The sequence below is a fragment of the Leguminivora glycinivorella genome, chromosome 13 (genome assembly GCF_023078275.1).
Source record: "Leguminivora glycinivorella isolate SPB_JAAS2020 chromosome 13, LegGlyc_1.1, whole genome shotgun sequence".
Classification (NCBI taxonomy): Eukaryota; Metazoa; Arthropoda; class Insecta; order Lepidoptera; family Tortricidae; genus Leguminivora; species Leguminivora glycinivorella.
The window spans coordinates 1,472,064-1,499,843 of NC_062983.1; the positions used below are offsets into that span (position 1 = coordinate 1,472,064).

General features: G+C 36.4%; 1 protein-coding gene across 1 annotated transcript in view; it reads left to right on the plus strand.

Moving 5' to 3' along the window:
- The first annotated feature begins 849 nt into the window (after positions 1-849).
- Positions 850-27,780, plus strand: part of LOC125232978 (nephrin-like) — a 214,198-nt gene continuing 187,267 nt past the window's right edge. Inside the window, exon 1 of the mRNA XM_048138841.1 lies at positions 850-1,214. The gene's annotated coding sequence lies outside the window, so the exon portion shown is untranslated. The remainder of the gene's footprint in view (positions 1,215-27,780) is intronic.

Here is a 27,780-nt window from a genome sequence, read left to right on the forward strand (position 1 = left end):
CATTATACAAAGTTACCGGTACTGTCGAACAAAAAAATAGTATACACACCTTAAATAGGAAAGTCTCCGCTCCGCCTCAGCCAACAATTGGATAAAATCTAAGACATTTCATACTTTACTAGACTAGGTAGGGTACTATGTAATTTATTTTCGTTTAAAATCTTTTTTTTTATGTTTATCAATGACCATTGATTTGATCAAATGGTAGATTGATTCCCAATAAGAGCCACATTCGATCTGATGACGATTTTCATCTGTAAAGAAAGGCTCTGAAGCACAGATGTCATATATACCATAGATCAAGCAAAAGTATCTACTTAGCGTGTCAAATGAACTCAGTGAAATCCACTGAGTTGTCCGTCTTTACTCGCAGCTTGCAGCTTTCGGGCGTCAATTTTTGTAAGTTGAAGTCAATCAAAACATAAAAAATGCCTCGTTACGTGATATTCAATTGCAACAACACAAAAATTATGAACAATCAAGAGCCTGAGACATATTTAAAATTACAGGCAAGAATCAACTTCAGTACAAAATTTGACACGCTCGGCCCCTATACAAATATATGAATTTGTTTCTTCTATCTAAATTTAGTTCTGTGCTCTGAAGTTTAAAAACTTCGTAATTTACTTTTTGCCTTTTATGTGCATCCTATAGATGCATTTTTCATACAAATTGTGTTTCAACACATTAAACATTGGTTAAGTCAAACCACAAACTGGGATAACTTCTAATCAAGCCACTATCTGTCACAGAGCCCACAGCAGGAATCATTTATTTATAAACTATGGCGCGTAAACTAGAGGATTAAGCATTCCGCTCAGTACGCGATCGGCGCGCGCGCTGGCGGTATCCTTATGCCTTAGTCTTGCATTTAGAAAAGAAAAAAACCCGCTACATTGCATCTTCGAATTTTGAAAACACTCAGTGAATTGCGTGAATCGATAGTTCCAAATTTGAAAATACTGGCCAGTGAGATTACATGTGCCATGTAAAAAAAGTAATCGGACATACAGATTTTCTTAGTTGAAAATACTGGCCAGTAAGATCGCGTGTGTTTACCTTTACTTGTTTTTACGGGGTGATTAGGTTCATGTTCGTATGCCTTTACTTGGAAATTAAAAGTATTGGTTGGAGTTGGTGAAACTTTTGTGAATTTGGATTTGGAATGTGACTGTTAGTGTTTGTGTTTATGGATGTGCATTGGATGTTTTTAGGTACGTTTTTATTTTTGTTTCTTTTTTTTGGAATTCAGTTTTTGTAATGTGTGAATATTCAAAACTAGTCTCGTCAAAAAAAAAACCTCAGAACTCGTAAATTGTCTGTGATAGATTAGCAGAAACTAAGTAGACTAGATGTATGTATAGTCTAAAGCCCATAGAGTTACATCAGCAAGTAAAATAAGGCAAGAAAATAGAAAAAAAATAGTCACGTAATGTAACTCAGAATATTCTTTTTGGCTGATCAATATATAATAACATTTTATGAAAACACTTCATGAAAATTTTATTAAAGATAATAACTTATTATCCTCCCTCATTTTTACTAGAATTCGCGTCATTCGAATTTGTAATCCTCTTTACCTAATGGACGCAGGCACTTATCATCTTAATGTAGGCAACCGAATTATTACTAAAGGCCAAAGAACTTTTACTACTTAATCGAGAAAAATCTCCGATGACTTTATCCGTCTATACGGAGTTACATATTTCTTTGCTAAGACTAAACTTAAAAGCTAGCGAATGTCTAAAATAGGCCCTTGAGGCATTGATTGTAACAAAGATACTGGCGACATTTCCTCGTTGTATCGCAATGCTGATACGTTGTGCGAGGAAGTTGCCAGCTCTTCGGTCACCAGTTACATCAACCAGACGCTTCGCGATTTCTGTGAAAAACTGTACAGTTAAGACGATACAGGAGGGGTCAATTCTTCATACAAACGCTCTCGACTATTTCCTCCCTGGTTTATTAAGTACTATCAGAAGTTCATCACAATGCTTCACATTATGTTGAAGATAGAGAAATGATTTTTTCAACACAGTGTAACAGTCAAAAGGTGACCTACCTACCCTAGCCTATACTCTACCATAAGCACCCTATATATTTAACAACCCAAGAACCCATTAAGCTTAAGAACTACCCCTAAATTTAATCCCAATTTATTTTGTTTGTTTTGTTCTGCATTTAAAACGATTGGCCATAAGAAAAATAATAAAATGTGATCGTTTAGTAGAGGAAGGACGCCTAAGTTGTACGAAGTAACCACAAATCCTTTTCTCAAGTGTAGGAAGTTTCAACACACTAGATATTCCCCTAACATTTAGAAATTCTACCTCCTAGGTAATAATAGTTTCCGCTATTCTGATATTCCCTATAGATGAGTACCGATACATAATTTATTTTATAGAGCAATTACAACCAACATATTCTTTCAATTCTCATAGTCAAATATACACTTTGTGAAGTAGAAAGAAATAAAATACAATAATTAAGGTGAAAAATTCAATTTATTTGTCAAATTTTTAGGAATTTTATTTTTAAAGGTGTTTTATCCCCAACGCGTCTTAGTATGAATTACAATACATAGTCGGTAATACATACGAGACTGGACCATCAACGTAGAGCTATTTGCCAGTTCAATTCTTTCTTTGAATCGAATATGAAATTGGAACTCTATTTCTATTATTTCTATTTTATATTGTCAGTGAGAATCAGCGAAAATGAGAATACAACTTCACTATTAATACTATTCAAAGATAATTAAAGGAAAACTATCAGCAATTCAAGAATTCCAAGAACCCCTTGTTTTATTTTGTATTTAGGGCTTTATTTAGGCAAATACCTCCTGGTTTGCGCATGAGGTAAGGTCGCCTATTCTGTCATCTAAAATGCCAGGCCTTGGATCCTTTCTTAGAATCATCTTTTCTGGAATGTGAACCTATCAACCGGTTCTCTTAAAAATTTTGAACTTTATAAACCATAGAACCCCAGACTCTCCTCCAACATATCGACAAATGAAGACTACAATTACTATATTTGAACAAGACAATTCCATTTAATGGCCATCATTGTATGTGGTAAGCTCGTACGCATTGCTATACAAGACTTGCCTCAACTGTCACGTTACGCTTAGCTGATATACTCAAGCCTGGACCTCCTGCCCAAACAAGCATCATAACTCCAATGCCAAGTAGCAAGAGAAAAGACCTGAGTCTCTTTAATTTATCAAAAACAAATCCGAAATAAAAATACTTAATTCAAACTGGCATTCCCGACAGAACCTAGTCCCTAAGCTTCTCAAAACCCAGCTATCCCATATACTTCAGCAATTAAACCTCCAAAGATATAGTCCCCATTAGCAGCTCATTCTACAGATATAATAAATAATAAAAATATAATATCACGTATAAAGAAATAAAAATAATCTTTTATTTCTGAAGAATAAATAAAATATAATTGGCTTCAGCATTTTCTGAAGTTGATTAAGAACCTTAGTTCATTTAAAAGCAAAAGCTTGTACAGAATAACCATATAATTAACACATAAAATATCATTTAGTTTGCTTCAGAACTCCTTGGACTTAAAGTAAGACCCTTGGATCTCAAACACAAAAACATGCAGTTAAGCATTGTTTTTCTGAAGTTGTTTAGAACCTTAGTTCACTTAAAAGCAAAAGCTTGTATAAATAACCATATAATTAACATTGTAATAAGTTCTCATATAAAATAATTTAGTTTGCTTCAGCATTCATTGGAATTAATGGAAGACCCTTGGATCTCATACACAAAAAATATGCAAATAAGCATTGTAATAAAATTATAATATAATATGCTCCAGAATTTCAGAGAATTATTTAAAATCTATAGATTATTCAAAGTGTATAATAAAAACCCTTAATAAATCAGTTATGTTTCAAAGTACCACAAAATAGTCATATAACAAAGCACAATAGAACATCATAATGAAATCACAAAGAAAAACAGTGATAAATATTAAAGAACTCACATGACTCCTTCTTATCTTTGGAGAGATCTCCCCGTGGCTGCTTCGACCCGCGACTCGTTCCTGAATGTTCCCCCTGCGCCCCGTGTACTGGCTTATATAGCCCGCTCGGGTGACGGCCCCGCCCGAACCTGCCACGCTAGCGTCCCCCCGGAGCCCCGACGGCCCTGCTCGCTTGTATTACCATATATGGGCATCCGACGCGCACCCTCCAGCGCCGACGCGCTCATCTCGATCGTGATTGGCTGCGCACCATCGCCTGACGCCAAGTCGAGTTTCGACCTGTTTCCTAGAACTTTTGCTACCGATGTTTTGAATGATGTTTCTATTTGGAATGAAAATAATATTATATTTATGCATGCATAGATTTGTACGAAACGAGATGATCGGATCGTCACAATTGCCCCCAACATTTGTCAGAGAGGAAAGGTTTTGTAAACCTTGACTCGGAGCACAAATGTTCCCACTCTAAATCAGATATTGTTATTTAACCCTTTGATGTAAATGTGATGCGTAAAGTGACCAATACTAGAAAGGAAACAAATTATCCGGCATGAAATTATAAACCCACAGAATTATGACCCATGAGTCCAATTGCTTTCAGACAGAATTTCCACCCTCCATGCGACACTTGGTTGTGAGGCAAGTGAGCCCTATGTAGCAAAGTCCTCGCGTTTCATCCGGAATCTACGACCGTAGCCATTGAGATTCCACCACCTACATTGCCCAGATGTCCAGAAACAACGAAAACCTCCCCATAAAGAATGGAAAAACCTTTGCGGTAACCTCCAACACTTTTTCCCAGTGGCAATAACTCCAGTCAATAACCCACACAGGACAACCGATTCCTTTCTTTCTTGGCTTGATGTAGTACTCTATTTCCAAGCAAGAAAGCTAGAAGTATTTTGAATTCATATATATTACGTTATGGCTCAAATGATTTCCACTCGATTTTTTTTTTTTTTTTTTTTATTCGTGTGGAACCCAAACGAACTCTAAAGTCCTTATCTGAGGTTAGCGTCAGGATAGATGGACACGAAGTAATTCAAACATGTGTTTTAATTCACATGCTTGACCACCCCACATCACGTAAGCTCAGGAGTCAGCCAAATGGTCAGTTAAGAATGTAGAAGACATCCTTAAAAGTATTTGAAAGTCTCGACCGAGTTACTGGTACTACATATGGGCAGGAAGGAACTCCTGGACAGCCTCAGCCTTGCTATTACATTAATAATAACTGTATTTTATTTTGTGGAAGTTATTATTATCATAATCCTACTTATGATGAAAAATTACTATAAAAATTATACATATCTGGATGTATATCGGCTGCAAATTGCCATACTAATTTACAATGCAATTGATTTCAAAAAAATCATTTCTATAGAAAACTTTTTAGTTAAATAGCAATGACCAAAACTGTCTATCAGAGGCACACATTTCTCTCCAAAGGTAGGACCGCCACGTCACTGCAGTTCAAACACATGGTTCTTTTTTTTTTTTTCCACGTGCTTGCTGTGCAGCCCGGTACCCCGGATCCCCTAAGATAGGTTAAGCAAACTAAATCAAAACACTCCTTCTGCAAACCCACTCGTTCATAGAGAGTGTGACGGACGAATAGTGATAGCTTCTTGTAGAGTATTGTGTTATCAAAAAGAATTTACCTATAAAAGGTATGACCTTAACCTAACACCAATATTCTCTTGATAACACATCTTTGTTCCCCTTTTCCCCGTTTGCAAATAACAATAACTGTTGTCAATATTTGATGATAAACAACTCTTAATAAACTCTCTCATACAAAATCATACATCAATTCTTTCATCCATCCTCTCTTACATCTACACATAACATACATCACCTGAGTCGTACACACATATCATACATGTTTCATTCAATCATCTTTTATTCTTCCTCACTCGCTCTTTCATACAGTTTAATACAAAGTTGCAAACAATCAAAATATTGACAGTAAAAAAAAATTAATCCCATAAAATATATATTGCATTGTGCTTTATATTGAAATAGGTAATTTACAATTTACACTATACTACAACCTTATAATTAAAGTTTACGCTTACGCTTAATATTGACAAAATTTAACGAAATTGGTTGAGACAAATTACGCTAAAAACAAATATAGTCAGAGCAACGTTAGAATTAATTCCTGATAGTCATGAATAAACCCTTACACATACGAAACCATGACTTGCTGTTCAACAAAAAGCCATAGCCCCGCACATGCACTGGCCACCCACAACCACCAAAAACCAATCCCACATCACTCCAACCATCAATGTTACGCCTTATATGCTCTAAAAATTACGCTTGGTTACGACTTATATGCTCTAAAAATTACGCTTAATCATTTACGCCAAATTGCAATTAAATCTACGCAAAATGTATTTTACTTAACGCCAAATTAGTTACGCCAATTGCTTTAATCAAAATTACTACGCGCTATGCCACTTAACTTAGGTATTCTAACTACAAAATGGTAACATGTTCATCTTACATTTGACCAGCCACAAATATCCTGAACCAAACGATTACCCACGTCTCATTCTTCACTATCCAGATCCTCTTCAGATGTTTTTGAACTTGTTTATTCTGCCGAAGTAGTAGATCCTGCTGACTGCACAAATATGTTCTTGGAGGGGCTTCAGACGAAGACAGCCACCCCAATTCGTAGATTGCTGCTGCTGGCCCGTACTACTGCTGCTGCCCCGTACAACTGCTGCTGGCTCTGTAACTCAAAAGCTCAAAGCACGAAACACGTCGAGTTAGCGTAATTACAAACAAAATATGAACCTTGGATTAACCTTTATTTTTAGTTTCCCCCACACAAAATTGCAAAATTAATACTGTTACAGTTACACGATATTTTTAGCTAGGTGGAGGATAAAATGACGGCTTATAGACGGATGACCCTTATTTACAATCAGTTTTACTTGGGAATAGAAAAACATGACAAAACCTATGCCTGATAATCAAAATAATCAATTTTAGTGTAAGTAGCTAATTGGTTCATCAAGCTAAGGTCTAATTAATAGGTTCTCGTACAACTTTCCAAATAGCGAGACTCGCACATAGTCATTACATTGTAGTTCATTGTTGCTAGGTCCTTGAATAAAATATTTCTATAAATTTCCCATCCACATGATAAGAAACATACTTTAAAGAACAATATTGTCATGTAGCGATGCGTAAATAGATACTACTACGCCACCATAACTAGATATCCTAACACTAAACTTGCCCCCATGTCATTGCAAGTTTTATGCTATTGACTAACTCTGTAAATGCAAAACTATTAGATACTGGCTTCTAACCTTTGCCGCATTATGATGACGAGCACCCTCAGTTATTAATTAAGTTAATCGGAAACAAAAGTAACATACACATACACTTACAATTTAAATCAACTGTTGCTTACTCAAACTAATTACAATTTTACATGCTGGCACACGTGCCCCCCTGCGAACTAAACTTTTACTTAATCAGTTGTGATAACCAGACCCGGGAATAACTCACAACAAAAGTCATCTTTAACACATGTCGTAATAATTACAACTCTCTTTACTCACTGGCATACATGCCCCCGTGACAACTAAAATTTAGCGTATTCTAAAGGGTTCAAATTGTGAGAAGCTAAATAAAGGAAACAATTGACCAAAGTTTAATCACAAATGGACAACCTTGAACAATAAGATTAAAAACAAAACTAAAATAAATATAGAGGAAGAACCTTAAAACTAAACTAAAACAAATTAAAAGGAAAAAACTCAAACAATAAAATACACAAAAATATTTCATTGCCGGGGTTCGAATCGGTAATCTACCGCTTCGTAGCCCAATCCACTGAACTAAGTGTGCTACGGCGACTGTGGTGAAATAGGCAATGTATATCGACGAAGACAGATTGCCTTGATGTTTAATTTTCTTTCATTTATCTTTTCTGATTATCTTACCACCGTAGGAACAAGAGCGTTACCAAAAGTTGCGGACAAAATGTCGCACGATAAACATAACCGAACACTAAACACATTTAGACCTAGTCCTGTAAATACACTAACAGTCGTATAACACTTACCCTGCGACAATAACACACTCACACGTACCGCTTGTACATATGATTACGGTATACGGCACCGTCCTTTTCACGTACGTAAAACAATTAAACTTCCCAGTTTACATTTCTAAAATGACGGAATTTCTCATCGACCTCCCATCTTTCTTGACGGTCCACCTTCCTTCTTTTCTTCGCGACACCCTATATTTTAAAATAAAAAATGTATGTTGTCACCAATCTACCCATTACCCTCTAAAGACAACAAATTGAAACTAGATGGCGTTATTAGGATCATGTAATGCGATGTTATGCTAAAACATCATGTTTCAACCACAAGCATTACCGTATCGCTTGAAACAAGCGAATACTAAAATAACATACATACACATACCTATCATTACATTTAAAATACAAAAGTGTTCCTTTACATACTTGTTGGCCTACTTCAGGTCCTCTTTGCGAAACTAACTCTTCTTCATCTGTCACAAATTACACAGAAAAATTCTAAAATTTAGGTTTTGGTGACGAAAATGAATAGTGATTAATACGCTGAGTTTATTTCTCTTACTTTAAGCTTTATTTAATTACGTCAACGATTTCAAAAAGGAATTAATAAATGAATAGCCCTTAATAGAAAATAAATGACTTCTAAATAGTCTCGTAACATACATACATTACATACCTACATTCAAAAACAACTATAGATACCTACATTCAAACACACAACCATAAAAATTGAAATTTGACTTTAAGTGTGTTCTCACACTATCCGATTCGACCTCCGATATCGCATCGGACAATGCGAAAACTCCCTGAGTAGGGTGCAATTTAACCTCTTAAAGTACGTTTATCTATGTATAATGATGGTAATGACAAACTACGTCTTATTTCGTTAATCTGCGTATAATTAGAATACCTATTGATAATAGTTCGCTTATACATAACGCAAAATACACGCGAGAAATCGGTTGCGGAAAATCGCCCGTACTACAATACAATACAATAGATAGTACATACTCTTACCCTCTGCTGCTCTGCTACCTATTGATAATAGTTCGCTTATACATAACGCAAAATACACGCGAGAAATCGGTTGCGGAAAATCGCCCGTACTACAATACAATACAATAGATAGTACATACTCTTACCCTCTGCTGACCATTACATTGAGTTGAAATTCGACGTACCTAACTTTTACTATTTCTAAAAATCACGTCTATGTTTTCAAAATCAAAATCAAACAACTAGGAGGTATAAATACACCTATGTTTATGAAAAACGTAATGAAACTATCCCTTATTTACTGAATCGATACTATAGAATTGGAATGTAAAATTGGATTTAAACAATTGAATATAATAGACGCAGATTTTACTGAGTAGGTATGAAAAACAATTTTCCTTCCATGTAATATTATGAATACCTACTTACATACCTACTTCCACAGAATATATGATAGAACAAATACTTACTTGGTACTTACTTATACCTATTAATTACTACTTACTTGGCTGGCACGATAACCCAAAATGAGTTTTGTTGTTCAACACAAGAACACGCAGTTTCGTTCGGTCTTGTGAGATATCGTTACCTCACCTTGACCTTGAGAGAACGGGAGAACACCGTCCTGCTGGTCTCCCTAAATATCGTTGAGCGGATAGAGTAGAGGTAGACCTTCGTGAGCTCGGCGTCGACGAAAGCAATACTATGAATACCCGACGATAATGGTAATCTACTAATATATCTAGTAAAACAAGTACTTACCAGTTACCTTGGTTTAAGAAACTAATTAAAGTTAAGAGTGAAACATTTCATAATACTACTTGACTCTATTTGACCTTACTTGACTCTAATGTTAATCTGAAAGTTTACTGATATGAGTGCTTATCAAAAATTTAAAAGACTGGTTAATTTAAGGACTAAAACGTTTAATATACTACGTCTCTAGTTTTGTTCAAGGAAATATAAAAGAATAACATGAAAATCCTTCTAATGTTGAATAAACGTAGCAATGTTAAAACTGACAATTATGTACCAACATAAACTACAAGAAGACTTAATGAAACTACAGTTGCACTCACATTGTAATATCGCTAATGTTGCAACATGTCTCGGCCAATAAAAATAATCTCAAGAAGATTCCAACTCAATTAAAAATATTATAGGTTTATCTCGCCGAATCTATAAAGTTACATAAGTAAAACACGAATATTATAATATTTCAGAGATGCTCACTTACCTCGACATAATATGAAACTGCTAACTGACTCTAACTAGTCTGACTTCATTTACCATTTTACCAATTTCTTCTACCACGTCGGTGACAAACAGGTAATTATACGGCCCGCCGGATGGAAAGCGGTCCCCGCAACAATTTTTGAAACCTTTTAATATCTTCTGGCTGATATTTACTCCACTGTGCCTTGAGTCAATTCACATAAACTTCTAAGTTTCCTAAGCTATAAATGGGGAAACAAAACAATGGAAAAACATAACAGTACACAACAAAAATAAATAGGGTTAGTAAAAACAACAAAAAGGTAAATAAACATTTCAAATATGTCCCGTTAAATTGTAAATCTTCATTCCTTCAATCTTGCTGCTTTCTTAAGTTTCCTAATCTACAAATGGAAAAACAAACAATAGAAAAACATAACAGTACGCAAAAAAGTAAATAGGGTTGGTAAAAACAACAAAAGAGTAAATAAACATTTTAAATATGTCCCGCTAACTTGTAAATCTTGGTTTCTTCCAACTTCGAACTTCCTGCATCTTCACGTGCCCCCCCTTATATTAAAGTCTTGACCCACCATTATACAAGAACAAGATAAGTAGTGTAGACCTAAAAATATAAAACACAATGTTATAAGAGAAATAAAAATTATGCAACTCTCATCTACACGTACTTATATAATATCTACACATTATGTGACTATGTTTGGTAAAACATATAACTTTTATGAGTTAGGAGGCAAACAAGCAGACAGGTCGCCTACTGGTAAGCGATCACTGCCACCCATGGACACCGGAACCACCAAAAGTGTTGGAAGTGCGTTGCCGGCCTTTAAAATAGGTGTACACTTTTTTTTTTTGAAGATTTCAAAGTAGTATCGGTCCGGTCCGGAAATAACGCCGATGACGATTCATTCTATAGTTTAGCTGCATGGGGCAGACATAACAATCGAAGACATTTAAAACCAAGTTCGGCTTTGCGAGCCATACTTATACATATTCATAAAAGAAAGTTGTAAAAGTCGCGGACATGGACTATATTTTATTCGCTTTTTAGTGATAAGACTGCCTATTGCTACCTATTTATACTCTCACTCAATATTATGTATACGTAAATGTAATGTGTAAAATGGTGCAATAAAGTATGTTTACATACTTACTTACTTAATATTAAGTGATGATGTTTAATGATATGTACTTAAAGCGTTAGTTCCTTATAACAATCCCTACAAAACGTTCCTTCAGTGTTGTTCTTGAAACCCTTTCATATTTCTACTCATACATACATATAATCACGGCTATATCCCATAAAGAGGTAGGCAGAGCACATGAACTACCAAGTTTCAGTGCCACTATTCATACGAAGAAAGCTGAAGTAATCTTTGCTTTAGTTGCTAACACTAAAACCTGACGTCATATGAACATCTTATAAACTATAATATGCTCTTCACAAAATCTGAAGGATTAAAACGAGCTTTGAGACTAAATAAGAACTAATATTTGTTAAATATTAAAATAAAGACTACATGAAACTTTACACTAGCCGTGTATATAAACAATGATATCCTAAATGTTGAGGACGACAATCGTTCACTACGTAGAATTGCTATTACAAAATGACAGGCGTTAAGTCTGTGCCATACTAACTAACAAAATCCAACTCACTAGACTATTCTGTTTGCCGTTGGTAAACACAAATCTATTCTATTTTGACCATTTATCAAATTATAGAACTTCCTACTCTAATGTTGATAACCATACAATAGACCTATACATATCAACACTAAGATTAAGTAAAGATAAAAGTAAATTAAGTAAAGGTAAATTAAGAACATGTTAAGTTTTAAGTGAGAACCCTTATTCTATAGAATAAAGTCCTGCTCCTAGGTTTTCCAGAGCTCTCTATCTGAAGTAGTCGTCAACCAGTTGGGACTAGTCGGCGACGGCGGGCGGCGGCGGCGAGGCGGCGGCGGCGAGGCGGCGGCGACGGTAGGCAAGGCGGTGACGGCAGGCAAGGCGGTGACGGCAGGCAAGGCGGCGTCGGCAGGCAAGGCGGCGACGGTAAGCGGTCTGACTAGCCCATGGAGCATGACTAGGCGAGGCGGTGCATGAGGCGGCGGCGGCGAAGGCTGACAAACGCGTGGCGCGTGACGACACGGTGAGGTGAGGCGGCGGCGGTAGGCGACGAGGCGGCGGCGCGGGTGCGAGCCCGGCCGTCCCTCTTCTCGTTTGAATCTCAAGATTTGGCGTAGGCACTAGTTTTACGAAAGCGACTACCGACTGATCTTACTACACGTAAAATACTAAATAAATGCTAAACAAGTAAGTATGTTGAAGTCATTGAAACTAACCTATTGCGGCTATGTACTTACAAAGTAAAACTTACAGAAATAAACTAAAACTACTTAAAAATAATACTCAAACTAAAAATAAAACTTAAAACAAGAAACATAAGCTACCTAGAAATATGTGAATATAAATTATAATGTATTCTTTTTGGAATCTCCCTTTTTATTCTAAGTACATATTTTTCTCGCTGATCCAACAAAATCTATAATGGTCGTTAGAACTTTAAACTGAATCATTCTTTACGTATCGAAACGTAGGTGTAACAATAAATCGGCGACAACCTTACAAACAATAGCATAACAGTATATTCATAAATTCTATAGATAATCAAAATCAAAAATATAACTGTATATAAATATAAATTACCCAAATATCCTAGAAAAACAGGAAAAGTAAAAAAACAGAAAAATTTGATTATCCCATCGGAGGTTCGAACTCTGGACCCTCGATTCACATGTCCGACGTACTGCCGCTGAGCCACTTACGCTGGTAGCATAAATACGAATTTGTTGACCACTATCCACCCGTGTGACATAGTTTGAAAACCCCACAATCCCTAAAGCTTTGATCAATTTTACCTATAAAAGATTTTAGCTTAAAGTTTAGCTCGCTAACATTACTAAACACTAAAACTAACTTTCCAACGCTTTCTTATGAAACATGACTAAGAACACTCCCGACTAATTCAGTTTTCAAACAAAAAATAAATATAAGTTGGTTCCTGCGTTCGGGAGCTACGATAGCACAGACAAACACACACACAGACGGACATACCTACAAACATACATGCAGACATACTTACATACAGACAGACAGAACAAACTGTCAGACATACAGTCAGACAGACCGACGTACATACATGAATACATACAGACAGATATACAGACGGACAGACATACATACAGAACAGTCAGACATACATACATACATACAGACAGACAGACAGACACACGGACAGTCGAACAGACAGACAAACATACAGGCAGACAGACAGACAGTCAGACTTATAGCACTCCGTAGCGCGTCGTTTTTACTCGCTACGCTCGTGGTTCAATACCCTACTATCAACTTTGGCAAGACCGGTCAAACAACAAACCACTCGCTACGCTCGCGGTTCAATACTAGAATCCCTCGCTTAAGTACTCAAGTATCAACATCGGCACAGCCGGTCAAACAACAAACCACTCGCTACGCTCGCGGTTCAATACTAGAATCTCTCGCTTACGCGAATATCAACATTAACAAATACGATTAAACAACAACTTTGCCCCCTTGTAAAATAAATAACTAGATGTCTATTATTATTTATCTAATCCTAGTGACAATACTAAATTAACCTTCCAAACCCCTGTTTACAGTATTTTGAACAATTTTGTCGAAAAAAGACATAAAACCCTCTAAAAATCAAAATCCGTTTTGTGATGAAATTTTGAATCCCTCGTATATTTTCAACCTGAGCGCACCGTCTAGTAACCACGTAACCCACCAGACTATACTCGCTCTGTCAGTGTTGCCCGCTAAAATTTACTGACAGATGGCACTTTTCCTCACTAGTAACAATAGTCCCATCCCATAGTTTGTCAAAAAAAACAAACAACTTTTTCCGTGTTTTCACTTGTTTATCAAGTTTTTAAAGTAATATTTATTCTATTATCAAGTGGAAATATATTCGCATACATAACAATCACTCGAGGTAAAACCCCCGTACAAAAATAAGTGATAATTTAACCGCAATTCCACGACTATTGGAGCCGGCAAAACAACGTAACCTATCAGTGGAATTCATCATTTACTGTGAAACGAAATATAACAAATCTAGTTAAAATGTGTAATGTGTTAGATATTCAGTAACTACCACATGTTGTGTAAGTGATTTGTGGAATAGTGTTAAGTGATATGTGGAAAGAAAATGGTCAATCACCATTTATTGTCTTCAAACCCGTTGAATGCTGTAAGGTTAGTAATCAATTTATAGTTACACTGTATATAAATAAGATGCGTATAATCAAAACTGTGACATTAAAACATGTCACTTGCAAAACAAAACAAATACACTCTTAAGTAAGACAAAGACATGAACAAATGTAAACAAATGAAGCTAACAACATTCTAATGTGGCAAACAACCGCAATATGGCATACGTGCTGGTCACGGCACCAGATTGTAACAGTCAAAAGGTGACCTACCTACCCTAGCCTATACTCTACCATAAGCACCCCATATATTTAACAACCCAAGAACCCATTAAGCTTAAGAACTACCCCTAAATTTAATCCCAATTTATTTTGTTTGTTTTGTTCTGCATTTAAAACGATTGGCCATAAGAAAAATAATAAAATGTGATCGTTTAGTAAAGGTAGGACGCCTAAGTTGTACGAAGTAACCACAAATCCTTTTCTCAAGTGTAGGAAGTTTCAACACACTAGATATTCCCCTAACATTTAGAAATTCTACCTCCTAGGTAATAATAGTTTCCGCTATTCTGATATTCCCTATAGATGAGTACCGATACATAATTTATTTTATAGAGCAATTACAACCAACATATTCTTTCAATTCTCATAGTCAAATATACACTTTGTGAAGTAGAAAGAAATAAAATACAATAATTAAGGTGAAAAATTCAATTTATTTGTCAAATTTTTAGGAATTTTATTTTTAAAGGTGTTTTATCCCCAACGCGTCTTAGTATGAATTACAATACATAGTCGGTAATACATACGAACTCTGACCATCAACGTAGAGCTATTTGCCAGTTCAATTCTTTCTTTGAATCGAATATGAAATTGGAACTCTATTTCTATTATTTCTATTTTAAATTATCAGTGAGAATCAGCGAAAATGAGAATACAACTTCACTGTTAAAACTATTCAAAGATAATTAAAGGAAAACTCTCAGCAATTCAAGAATTCCAAGAACCCCTTGTTTTATTTTGTATTTAGGGCTTTATTTAGGCAAATACCTCCTGGTTTGCGCATGAGGTAAGGTCGCCTATTCTGTCATCTAAAATGCCAGGCCTTGGATCCTTTCTTAGAATCATCTTTTCTGGAATGTGAACCTATCAACCGGTTCTCTTAAAAATTTTGAACTTTATAAACCATAGAACCCCAGACTCTCCTCCAACATATCGACAAATGAAGACTACAATTACTATATTTGAACAAGACAATTCCATTTAATGGCCATCATTGTATGTGGTAAGCTCGTACGCATTGCTATACAAGACTTGCCTCAACTGTCACGTTACGCTTAGCTGATATACTCAAGCCTGGACCTCCTGCCCAAACAAGCATCATAACTCCAATGCCAAGTAGCAAGAGAAAAGACCTGAGTCTCTTTAATTTATCAAAAACAAATCCGAAATAAAAATACTTAATTCAAACTGGCATTCCCGACAGAACCTAGTCCCTAAGCTTCTCAAAACCCAGCTATCCCATATACTTCAGCAATTAAACCTCCAAAGATATAGTCCCCATTAGCAGCTCATTCTACAGATATAATAAATAATAAAAATATAATATCACGTATAAAGAAATAAAAATAATCTTTTATTTCTGAAGAATAAATAAAATATAATTGGCTTCAGCATTTTCTGAAGTTGATTAAGAACCTTAGTTCATTTAAAAGCAAAAGCTTGTACAGAATAACCATATAATTAACACATAAAATATCATTTAGTTTGCTTCAGAACTCCTTGGACTTAAAGTAAGACCCTTGGATCTCAAACACAAAAACATGCAGTTAAGCATTGTTTTTCTGAAGTTGTTTAGAACCTTAGTTCACTTAAAAGCAAAAGCTTGTATAAATAACCATATAATTAACATTGTAATAAGTTCTCATATAAAATAATTTAGTTTGCTTCAGCATTCATTGGAATTAATGGAAGACCCTTGGATCTCATACACAGAAAATATGCAATAAGCATTGTAATAAAATTATAATATAATATGCTCCAGAATTTCAGAGAATTATTTAAAATCTATAGATTATTCAAAGTGTATAATAAAAACCCTTAATAAATCAGTTATGTTTCAAAGTACCACAAAATAGTCATATAACAAAGCACAATAGAACATCATATTGAAATCACAAAGAAAAACAGTGATAAATATTAAAGAACTCACATGACTCCTTCTTATCTTTGGAGAGATCTCCCCGTGGCTGCCTTGACCCGCGACTCGTTCCTGAATGTTCCCCCTGCGCCCCGTGTACTGGCTTATATAGCCCGCTCGGGTGACGGCCCCGCCCGAACCTGCCACGCTAGCGTCCCCCGGAGCCCCGACGGCCCTGCTCGCTTGTATTACCATATATGGGCATCCGACGCGCACCCTCCAGCGCCGACGCGCTCATCTCGATCGTGATTGGCTGCGCACCATCGCCTGACGCCAAGTCGAGTTTCGACCTGTTTCCTAGAACTTTTGCTACCGATGTTTTGAATGATGTTTCTATTTGGAATGAAAATAATATTATATTTATGCATGCATAGGTTTGTACGAAACGAGATTATCGGATCGTCACAGGTTAGATGGCAGTCGCTTTCTTAAAAACTAGTGCCTATCCCAAATCTTGCGATTAGTTGTCAAAGCGGACCCCAGGCTCCCATGAGCCGTGGCAAATGCCGGGATAACGCAAGGAGGATGATGATTTAACTAAAATTCCCAAATTGAAAGGGGGGTTCCTTTCCACTTTAGCATTTTCGCTTCCATAGACTCTTAAGTCTAGTCTAATATACCAATAATAGTTGCGTACGCGCATAGGTTACAAGGACGTTGGCGACGCGATTCGCGAACTAGCAAGGTAATGGGCCTGTAATGATACGCTCTCATGCAGAGGGGACTACCTGGCTAAATTCGACGCTTCCTCTCGCGTTTTTGCTTTCCAACTGCAATCGTAGTGTTTTTATACAGACTTTCTCAAAGACGAGAGTGGGATGAGACGTAAAAATGCATCACAATAAGTCTTGAATTCGGTCGTAGTGTAAGTAAAGCAGATCTGATTGAACATTTTTGTTTTAAGTAAATAGAAAATTGCGATTATTATGATGTTTCTCGCATAAAAATCATGTTGCGCGCAATGAATCGATTCCTAACACAACTACTTCCTAGCAAACCCCAGTCAGTCTCGACTCCGACAAAAAACCAGGGTTTTGGTACAATTTATTTATTCGTATGGCGCATTTACATAAACTTTCAAATAATATGTAGCTAGAATTATAAGTCCACATTCAGGGTCCCAAGCCTCGAGATTACGTCAGGTGTTAATTTAAAGAGGTCTTCCGGAGGGCCTGGGAGAGCATGCAGAGGGCAGCGCTGTATAATGTGCTCAATGGTTTGAGCCTCTTCACCACACTCAAGCGTTATCGTATATAGCTCTCATTATTGTTCTTCCGTATTGGTGTAATTGTTACTCCTGCTTAGGGTTGTAAATAGAAAAAAACCAAATGTTTTTTTTCAGAATTGTGAAAAAAAAACATGAAAAAAAACCGAGCACCTTGGTTTTTTTTCTAAAAATGGTTTTTTTTTTCAGATGAACAAATAATACAACAATAACGGTTTTTCGTGAGTTGTAACGTGTTTCAATAACAATAACGTAAATTTTAATTCAATTAACATTCAGTATACAAACGTTTGTTGGGGAATCCCCGATGCTGCGTGTAGCGTGGGGAGGCGGTGGTGTTGCCAACAGTAAAAAGTGATAACTACCAACTACAGATTTCGTAAATGTTACTTTTATAAGACCAGAAATTAAAGTTATTCGATTAAATTCGTTTAATAGTTAACATTAAGTCTAAAAAACCGTATAAAAGTATTAACTACTTTCAAATTTTGAGATTTCGTACTTTAGAAAAAAAACATACTCCAGAAAAAAAATTGTTTTTTTTTCACGGTTTTTTTTCTTGTTTTTTTTTCAAGCCAGAAAAAAAACCGTTTTTTTGCAACCCTACTCCTGCTAGGCCAGCTAGGAATCAATTTGCTTTTTCAAACCCCAGTTGTACCGATAGATTTATCAAGAAAGTATATTAAAATCATTTGTTTACATTAATAAATTTACATACACGTGTAAGAAATTAAGACAGCATACAATTTTAATATCGTCACTACTTTGAAAAAATCTCGTATCTCACGCTGCTCCTCAAAGTTAAAACGCAGTAAGTCTATATGTATTCCATACATACTTACTACAATTTTCTTTTCATTGACAGACGAAAATACAAGTTTCTTTAAAAGTAGTGACGATATGGTAGCTAGCTAATGTTAATTTTAAAGGTTGTTAGAAAGTTTAGGTAGCATAATATCAGCTAATCTACAACATCTCTCTGAACCATTCTAATTTGTTCCACAGCATAAAATACTCGTAGTAGATAGATAACAGACCTACATCCACTAGATAGACATATATGCTGCAACCTCTACTCTATTAACGTATCTCAACGGTGTGTCACATGGTGGGTGGGGCGATCATTGGTATATGACCCTGTCACTATTATACCGCTTATTAGTCCTATTCATTGCGGCCTTGACACTGCAGTTAGAACTTTACTGCTGGTTATTGGACTATTATGTGAATAGTTACTCTAATTTCTTCGGAGAGATTTGTTCAAGGATATTGTCACTTTTCAGGACTTTAGAAGGACAATTTCTCATAACAGGATGAGTTTGGGCCGCTATAAAAAAGTACGTGTCTGTTAATTTAGACTACTCTATAACATACCTAATAAAAATCAATCAAATTGGAGGGGAACCGTAGTGTACTTTTCCTTGTGGGTAGTCAGACGATATGCAAAAATTACAAATACAAAAAACATTCAAGACTCAGAAACAAATCTGTCCTCATAACACGAATAAATGTCTTTACCGGGATTTGAACCAAGTGCCGCGGCTTAAGCAGGCAGGGTCACTACTGGCTAGGCCAGACAGGTCGTCAAAATTTTAATTCTAATGATTGCCACTGCAAAATTATAAAAACACCACCTAAAACCGGAACGAAAATAAAACTAAAACGCTAAATGAAAGCCATAAAACGAATACAGGAAACGGTTAAACTCAATTAGATAAATACGGTCCTTCCTGTGCGCTAAACGCTATTTCATAGGAAATTGAGATGAGAACGTTTAACGCGTTTATGGCATTTTTGGTGTGGATGGTAAATTAAAATGGCGTTAAACGTGGAGAATTTATCACGGACTTTTTTTGAAGTGAAACTTCTATTGCGACTTCCAGCTGATAGCGTTAAACGTTTAACGCTCAGTGTTGCTAACTCGAGTTTTGAAAACACGTTACGAAGTTTCACTTCCTCCGCGCGGCATTTTATTTTTAATTTTAAATATAATGCAGTGACATGTAAATACACCTGTGACATACAATAAATAAATATTAAAGGACTTGCTCGACTATCAAAATTAGCAGAGGGCATTTAGACAAAAACTTTGCGGCTTTTAAAACAAACAACTTTTTTTTGAAATAGGAGGATGATTGGCGATAAGAAGCTAACGGCTAAGCTACAGTCTTTGGCTCATCGGCGGAAAGTCGCCAGTCTATCGGTGTTTGCAAATTGCACTTCGGGGAGTGTGCTCAAGAGGCTACACGAGCTTATTCCACCGTCTCCATTCTACCATCGGACTCTTAGACGCACGGCCGGACTCCATCCTTACTTGGTAGATATTCGCACGAAGCGCTTTGCTTCTTCTTTTCTTATGCGCACTGCCAAGGAGTGGAATTCCTTGCCGGCGGCTATATTTCCGAGCTCACATAAACCGTCAACCTTCAAATCAAGGGTAAACAGGCATCTTCTGGGCGAGCTCACTCTATCGTAGGCCACATCTTTGCCTTTGGCTAGTCTGTGGTCAAGAGTAAGCCCATTTATAATTTAAAAAAAGGCAGCAAACGAGCAGACGAGCCGCCCGATGGGAAGCAGTCGTCGCTGCCCATGAATATAAGCAACATCGGGGGAGCCACTTATACGTTGCCGACCTTTTAGTATTTAGCAGTGTTTCCAAATAATATGAATTAAAAAAGTGTTCGGCACTCAAATAGCTACACCCCTGTAGCTATTTGATTATGAATATTATCTGCGTTCAAAATACCTTCATAACATCTTCCCATTGATCTAAATAGCACAATAAAATACCATCTACATACCACTGAACAATAAAAACCTCATTATCTACCCGTAGAAAAACAAACATTAATTACATCGCTCATAACACAGCAGGCGGCAGTCGTCCCCGATGACAATGGGATAAATATTGTATTGGATTAATAAAGAAAAGGTCATCCATCATTATATTAGGGTGAGTCTGGGTATTATTATTGATCTCTCATTCTTGTTGATAAATTTGTCAATGTACGAGTATAATCTCTAAAAATAGAAATAGCCACAAATTAAAAAGTTTGAAAAGTGAAAAAACCCCCGACCGAGACATAGTAGACCGATTTTCATGAAACATGGCTAAGAACACTCCCGACTAACTCAAATTTCAGACAAAAATAAATAAAATAAATAAATAAATAAATATTGGGGACACCTTACACAGACCAACTTAGCCCCAAACTAAGCAAAGCTTGTGGGTGCTAAGCGACGATATATATACTTAAATAGATAAAATACATACTTATATACATAGAAAACATCCATGACTCAGGAACAAATATCTGTGCCCATCACACAAATAAATGTCCTTACCGGGATTCGAACCCAGGACCGCGGCTTAGCAGGTAGGGTCACTACCGACTGAGCCAGACCGGTCGTCCGAAAAAAACTAAATCTAAATCGTTTATCCGTTCGGGAGCTACCATGCCACAGACAAACACACACACAGGCAGACAGACAGAGAGACAGACATACAGACAGACAGACACGTCAAACACCCCGTCGTTTTTGCGTCGGGGTTTAAAAACTGAAAAGGGACAAAATTCTTCCGCATCTTCTGTGATTGAGCAAACTTAAGCCGAGTTTAGAACTATGTTATGAAATTAAACGAGAGATTTAAAAAAAAAATAATTTGTTTGGCCAATCTATGAATAACAAACTAGTATATTAATAACCGCGTTAAAACCGCTGTGTGACACTGACATGGTGCGCGTTTTAATTGCGCGGGCGCCGGCTTATATGATTAGTTCCGAGAAGTGTAGTTTCAAAGGGATTCAAGTATGATTGGCAGTGTGACATGTTGTATATAGCTGAATAGAATACAGAAATAATTAAAGTTCTTACAGTGTTTTGCAATATTAAAAATTTTGTTTAAGTTTATGAAAACAAGAAATGAATAAAATTCGTGCCATCCACAATTTGGTCTAAACCATTTAAATAACCTATGAGATGGAAAATATCCACTAAATCAAGGTTTTTTTCTAGTTCTGGGAAATATAGAAATTGTGATTGTGTGTGATGGAACATCTTTTAGTGCTCAGTGCCAAGTGACTCTTTTTGTTGATTTTATAATAGGAGCTGTATGCTTGATTGATATCGACTTATTCTAAAAAACCGGCCAAGAGCGTGTCGGGCCACGCTCAGTGTAGGGTTCCGTAGTTTTCCGTATTTTTCTCAAAAACTACTGAACCTATCAAGTTCAAAACAATTTTCCTAGAAAGTCTTTATAAAGTTCTACTTTTGTGATTTTTTTCATATTTTTTAAACATATGGTTCAAAAGTTAGAGGGGGGGGAAGCACTTTTTTTTCCTTTAAGAGCGATTATTTCCGAAAATATTAATATTATCAAAAAACGATCTTAGCAAACCCTTATTAATTTTTAAATACCTATCCAACAATATATCACACGTTGGGGTTGGAATTAAAAAAAATATCAGCCCCCACTTTACATGTAGGGGGGGTACCCTAATAAAACATTTTTTTCCATTTTTTATTTTTGCACTTTGTTGGTGTGATTGATATACATATTGGTACCAAATTTCAGCTTTCTAGTGCTAATGGTTACTGAGATTATCCGCGGACGGACGGACGGACGGACGGACAGACAGACATGGCGAAACTATAAGGGTTCCTAGTTGACTACGGAACCCTAAAAAGGTTGTCATTTTTAAAGGCCGACATACATCCATATCAGTGTTTCCTAACAACCTAGCCGAATAACAACCGTTGTCGCTAGACGCCGATCCAAACGCAGTTTACAGTTTACATACGGAAGAGCTATATAGGTAGATATATCTACTACTTACTTACATGGCTGGCGCGATAACCCAAAATGAGTTTTGGCCTCCAACACAAGAGCAGCAAAGCACACCACTTTGCTCGGTCTTGAGCGGTATCGCGCCAGCTTTCGCCGACGCCGAGCTCACGGAGGTCTACCTCCACACTCTATCCGCCCAACGATATTTTGGGTGACCAGCAGGACGGCGTCCATTCGGTCCCAAGTAGGCTCTTTTGACTGCCCGATCTTCACTCATCCTTTCAAGGTGACCTAGCCAACGGAGACGATGCGCTTTGGTTTAACCTATTATATCGTATACCTACAATAGTTTCTTTTATCTGTGACCTAGTAAAATGTGTATAGTGTTAGTGTTTAATGTATATGTAGTATAGCATATAAATATGTTGCCACGCCCTAATAGGGTTCATGAGCACGTATACCTACTTTGTAAAATCTTATAACACCATGGATGCAATAAATAATAGTTATTTGTTATACAAGGGGGCAAAGTTGTATTTTAACGCCGAGTGTGGAATTGAAAAACGAGCAAGTGAAAGGATTCTATAGTTGAACCACGAGCGAAGCGAGTGGTTCGAGAATAGAATCCTGAACTTGCGAGTTTTTTAACACACGAGAAGTAAAATACATTTGCACCCGAGTGTAACACAAAACTTTTCCCCTCACTACAGCGAGGAAACTACAACGCAAAAAATGCGTTTATCACAGCTTCCAGTCGTTCCACAGGTGGTAAATCATCTTTATTACTAGATTCACCTACTTTTATCAATTTTAAAGCAATTAATTTGACTTTATTCAAGGTCAAATTACTTTACCCACTAGTGGATTAAATGCGTTTTTACCCGCTGGTATTGAAGGACAAAACACGTGTTTCCGAGCTAGTGAGGGGAAAAATACATTTGCACCCGAGTGTAACACAAAACTTTTCCCCTCACTATAGCGAGGAAACTACAACGCAAAAAATGCGTTTATCACAGCTTCCAGTCGTTCCACAGGTGGTAAATCATCTTTATTACTAGATTCACCTACTTTTATCAATTTTAAAGCAATTAATTTGACTTTATTCAAGGTCAAATTACTTTACCCACTAGTGGATTAAATGCGTTTTTACCCGCTGGTATTGAAGGACAAAACACGTGTTTCCGAGCTAGTGAGGGGAAAAATACATTTGCACCCGAGTGTAACACAAAACTTTTCCCCTCACTATAGCGAGGAAACTACAACGCAAAAAATGCGTTTATCACTGCTTCCAGTAGTTCCACAGGTGGTAAATCATCTTTATTACTAGATTCACCTACTTTTATCAATTTTAAAGCAGTTAATTTGACTTTATTCAAGGTCAAATTACTTTACCCACTAGTGGATAAAATGCGTTTTTACCCGCTGGTATTAAAGGACAAAACACGTGTTTCCGAGGTAGTGAGGGGAAAATATGATTTTTCTACTTGTCGACTGTAATCTGTCAATTAGGCCACCACAGACTAAACTATAAGTGCTAACTTTTCAGTGTTGGATACTCTATGGCAGTTCCGACTCAATTATAATAAGCACATTATAGTTGACTTTAGTTAACTGTAATAATTTCAAAAATAGAACTTCATACAATTTCTATACTAGTTTGCGATACCTGGAAAATTTTCCTGCATCTGAAACACATTTTTTTTTATCTGTCGCGTTATCGGCCAATCAGAGACGGTTATTACAAACAATTGGTTGCTAGGTAATTCGATGTTGATACAACGGTGAACGACGCTATTAACATTAATTTTAACTTGCATGAATGATGATATTTCCGTCCATTGATGATGAAGATGATGACTCGTAGAAAAAGTATTGTATACAATAGTGATATAATTAAGCTTTTCACTCTCGTACCGTACTATTAGGCCACTCAGCAAGCTTCGTGGCCTAAACATAGTACTCGACTGAAAAGCTTTGTATTATATCACGATTGTATAAAATACTATTTGAATATTTGGCTCGGCTACTAGTTCCTCAATTTCGATATATCTACTAAAGCTATATTATCATAAGCGTTTGTGCATTTTGGTTACTTGCCCTGAAAAGGATAAAATTCAACAAAGTTAGTACGGTCCAATTATTATTTATACCACATTTGTCAAGAACCAAACATCAGAAAGTCACAGCGCGTATAATTGACCGCATATACTTTGTTACTCTTTGAAGCGGTTCTCGGGAAATATTTAAATAGACGGCGCCACCGGAATTAGATGGCATGTGTCATGGCGGTTTGCATTCAATTCTAGTTGAGTCATTTGTGAGTTTTGTGACATGTATTTTTATAACTCGTGGATTCCATAACGTCCGATGTGAACTTGCGACCAAATTACTACACCTACGGGAGTATGAGGTTATTGGTGCTTGGTGTTGCTCGTGACCAGTTACTTGAAGTTTCGTGGTAAAATACTGTCGTCTAATTCGACAATTTGTAGAAAAATTATTTTGTAAACAGTTTTGATTGGGGCATTAGAAAAAGGATATTCAATTTTAATACAGCCTAGTACCTATTAATTGACTGACTCATATCGAATTTTGCACAAGAAATTACTGTTTTTCTGTAGTATTTGACATAAGAAACCAATGTTTATAGATTTTGGGTATGAAAAGTATATGTTGACTACGTATTTTCGATTAAAAATGTGTGTAATATTTTTTTTTTAACTTTGGCCACCGAAAACGCTGTCAGCCATGTAGTGACGTCATAGAACCTAACTTAATTTTATGTTGAGTCAATCACTGACATAATGAACTTTATGCCTCATACTTAAATGTCAGAAAATTTTGTGTTCAATTCGATTTCCGTCATGCACAGACAATCTATAGATTAACATGGCTAGTTTTTGCCTGATTAAGCGAAAGTATATTTCAAAAAATAAATGTTTTTTGCAGTTTTCAAGTCGTAATAAATTTTTAATATATTTTTTCGGTTAATTGAACAGTAATTAATAATATGAGATAAACTTTAAAAAAGGGTTAAGAAGCCTATTAGTCGCTGGTTAGACATGCATTTATATCAATTTATTATACAACATAACGTTCGATGTGAACATCCGCCCAAATTACTTGTTAAACATAGTTTAAATTGTGCAAGAGATACCGTAGCTGTCTAATGGTAGCATCATAACTAAATTCAATTCTAGTTGAGTCATTTTTTTAAACATGTATGTTTATAACTCTTAGATTCCTTAGCGTTCGGTGTAAACTATTATTATAAAACGGTCAGTTATTTAATTCATTTGTCAGGAGGTTGAATGTAACGAATGCGATGACTGAAGACCTATTATATCAGGTCGGCATATTATTTATTTATTTATTTAATCAAAAAAGTAACACAGCATTACAGTTTACACTAAGGCACTGTGAAACTACAAAATATAAAACAAGACATAAACGATAGATATTACAAAAAAGAATACAAATTAAACATTAGATTTGGGCGACGACGTAACAGCGTGGCTCCGTTATGTGGGTTTATATTATGTGGGTTTTGTTGGTGTCACTGGCTAAACATGTACTTATATTTGTTTATCGAATTCCATAACGTCCGATGTGAACATCCGACCAAATTTTCTTTTTGAATACCTTGGATTTGCTTCAGGCAAAAGAAACTGTAGGTCCAAGGAAATTGAGTTTTACTTGAGTCATTGGTTTGACTTGTATTTTTATACCTCTTGGATTCCATAATGTCATATGTGAACATCCGACCAAAATTATATTTAAAACACGCTTGACGAGGAGAGTGGTGACGATATGTATGACAGTTTATTTTTGTAGGGAGTGTCAGTGTCAAATGTGATTTGAAATGTTTTTGGAACCTAATTCAGAAATTGAAATATGAACTATTTATTTTTCATGGCTAATAAGTAATTACATAGATACCATTCGCCGCGAAAAGTAGTAATAGTAGTAGGAAGAAATCGCTCTTTAGCGATAAGACCGCCTGTTGTTTACCTTTGTTCGTGTTGCTTCCTTGTTTTGTATTGTTGTATTTTCTCAAGGTGTGCAATAAAGAGTATTTGTATTGTATTGTACTGTAGTATTTTATTTTAGCAGTACGCTATCTTATCCGAGTATCTACAACGGAAAAAATCTCAATTTAATGGGAAATTCGGTCACCGTAAAAGCAAATACATGTTTTTTTTCTTTTTTTTTAACAGAGCAACCTAGCCCCAACCCACAGACCAACCCCTATAGACATCTATTACAAGACGACTCGCAGTGGCCAGCCTTCCTAGTATTTGCACTGATATAAGCGCGGGCGCTCGCCGTGCCCGATCAGTATCGACCAAGTAACAGACTCGAAAGCAGCGCGTGTTTTTCGCACAAAAAAATTGGAAAAGGGTATTTTGATGCCTTAAAGATGTCCACCTGTAGTGTGAAATGGTGTGGAAAGGTAACAAGAAGCTCAAATTTAAAAACAGACGGCATTACATTCCACAAATAAGTCATATTTATAATTTATTCAGAGCCGGCATAGGTCAACTTACATTGGCCACTTACGCGTCAGTAGAGGGACAGTCATACTTCTGTCCCTTTTCATCTGGCGCGACTGCCCGCCGTCCTTGAAACGGCCAATCACAGCGCGCTTAACACATTCCCCGCCCGCTCCTCGCACCCCAAACACTGGCGACTCGTATCGCGCACAAAATATACAAGATTTCTACTCTATAGGAGGTTCTCTGTGCCCCAACCTAAGCAAAGCTTGTACTATGGGTACTAGGCGACGATATACTTACTTATATAAATAAATACATACTTATATATTTACATGGAAAACATCCATGACTCAGGAACATATATTTGTGCTCATCACACAAATAAATGCCTTTACCGGAATTCGAACCCGGGACCGCGGCTTAGCAGGCAGGGTCACTACGCGCTAGGCCAGACCGGTCGTCACTTTGTATTTAGGTTACAATAATACTTATGAATTGCTTGTGA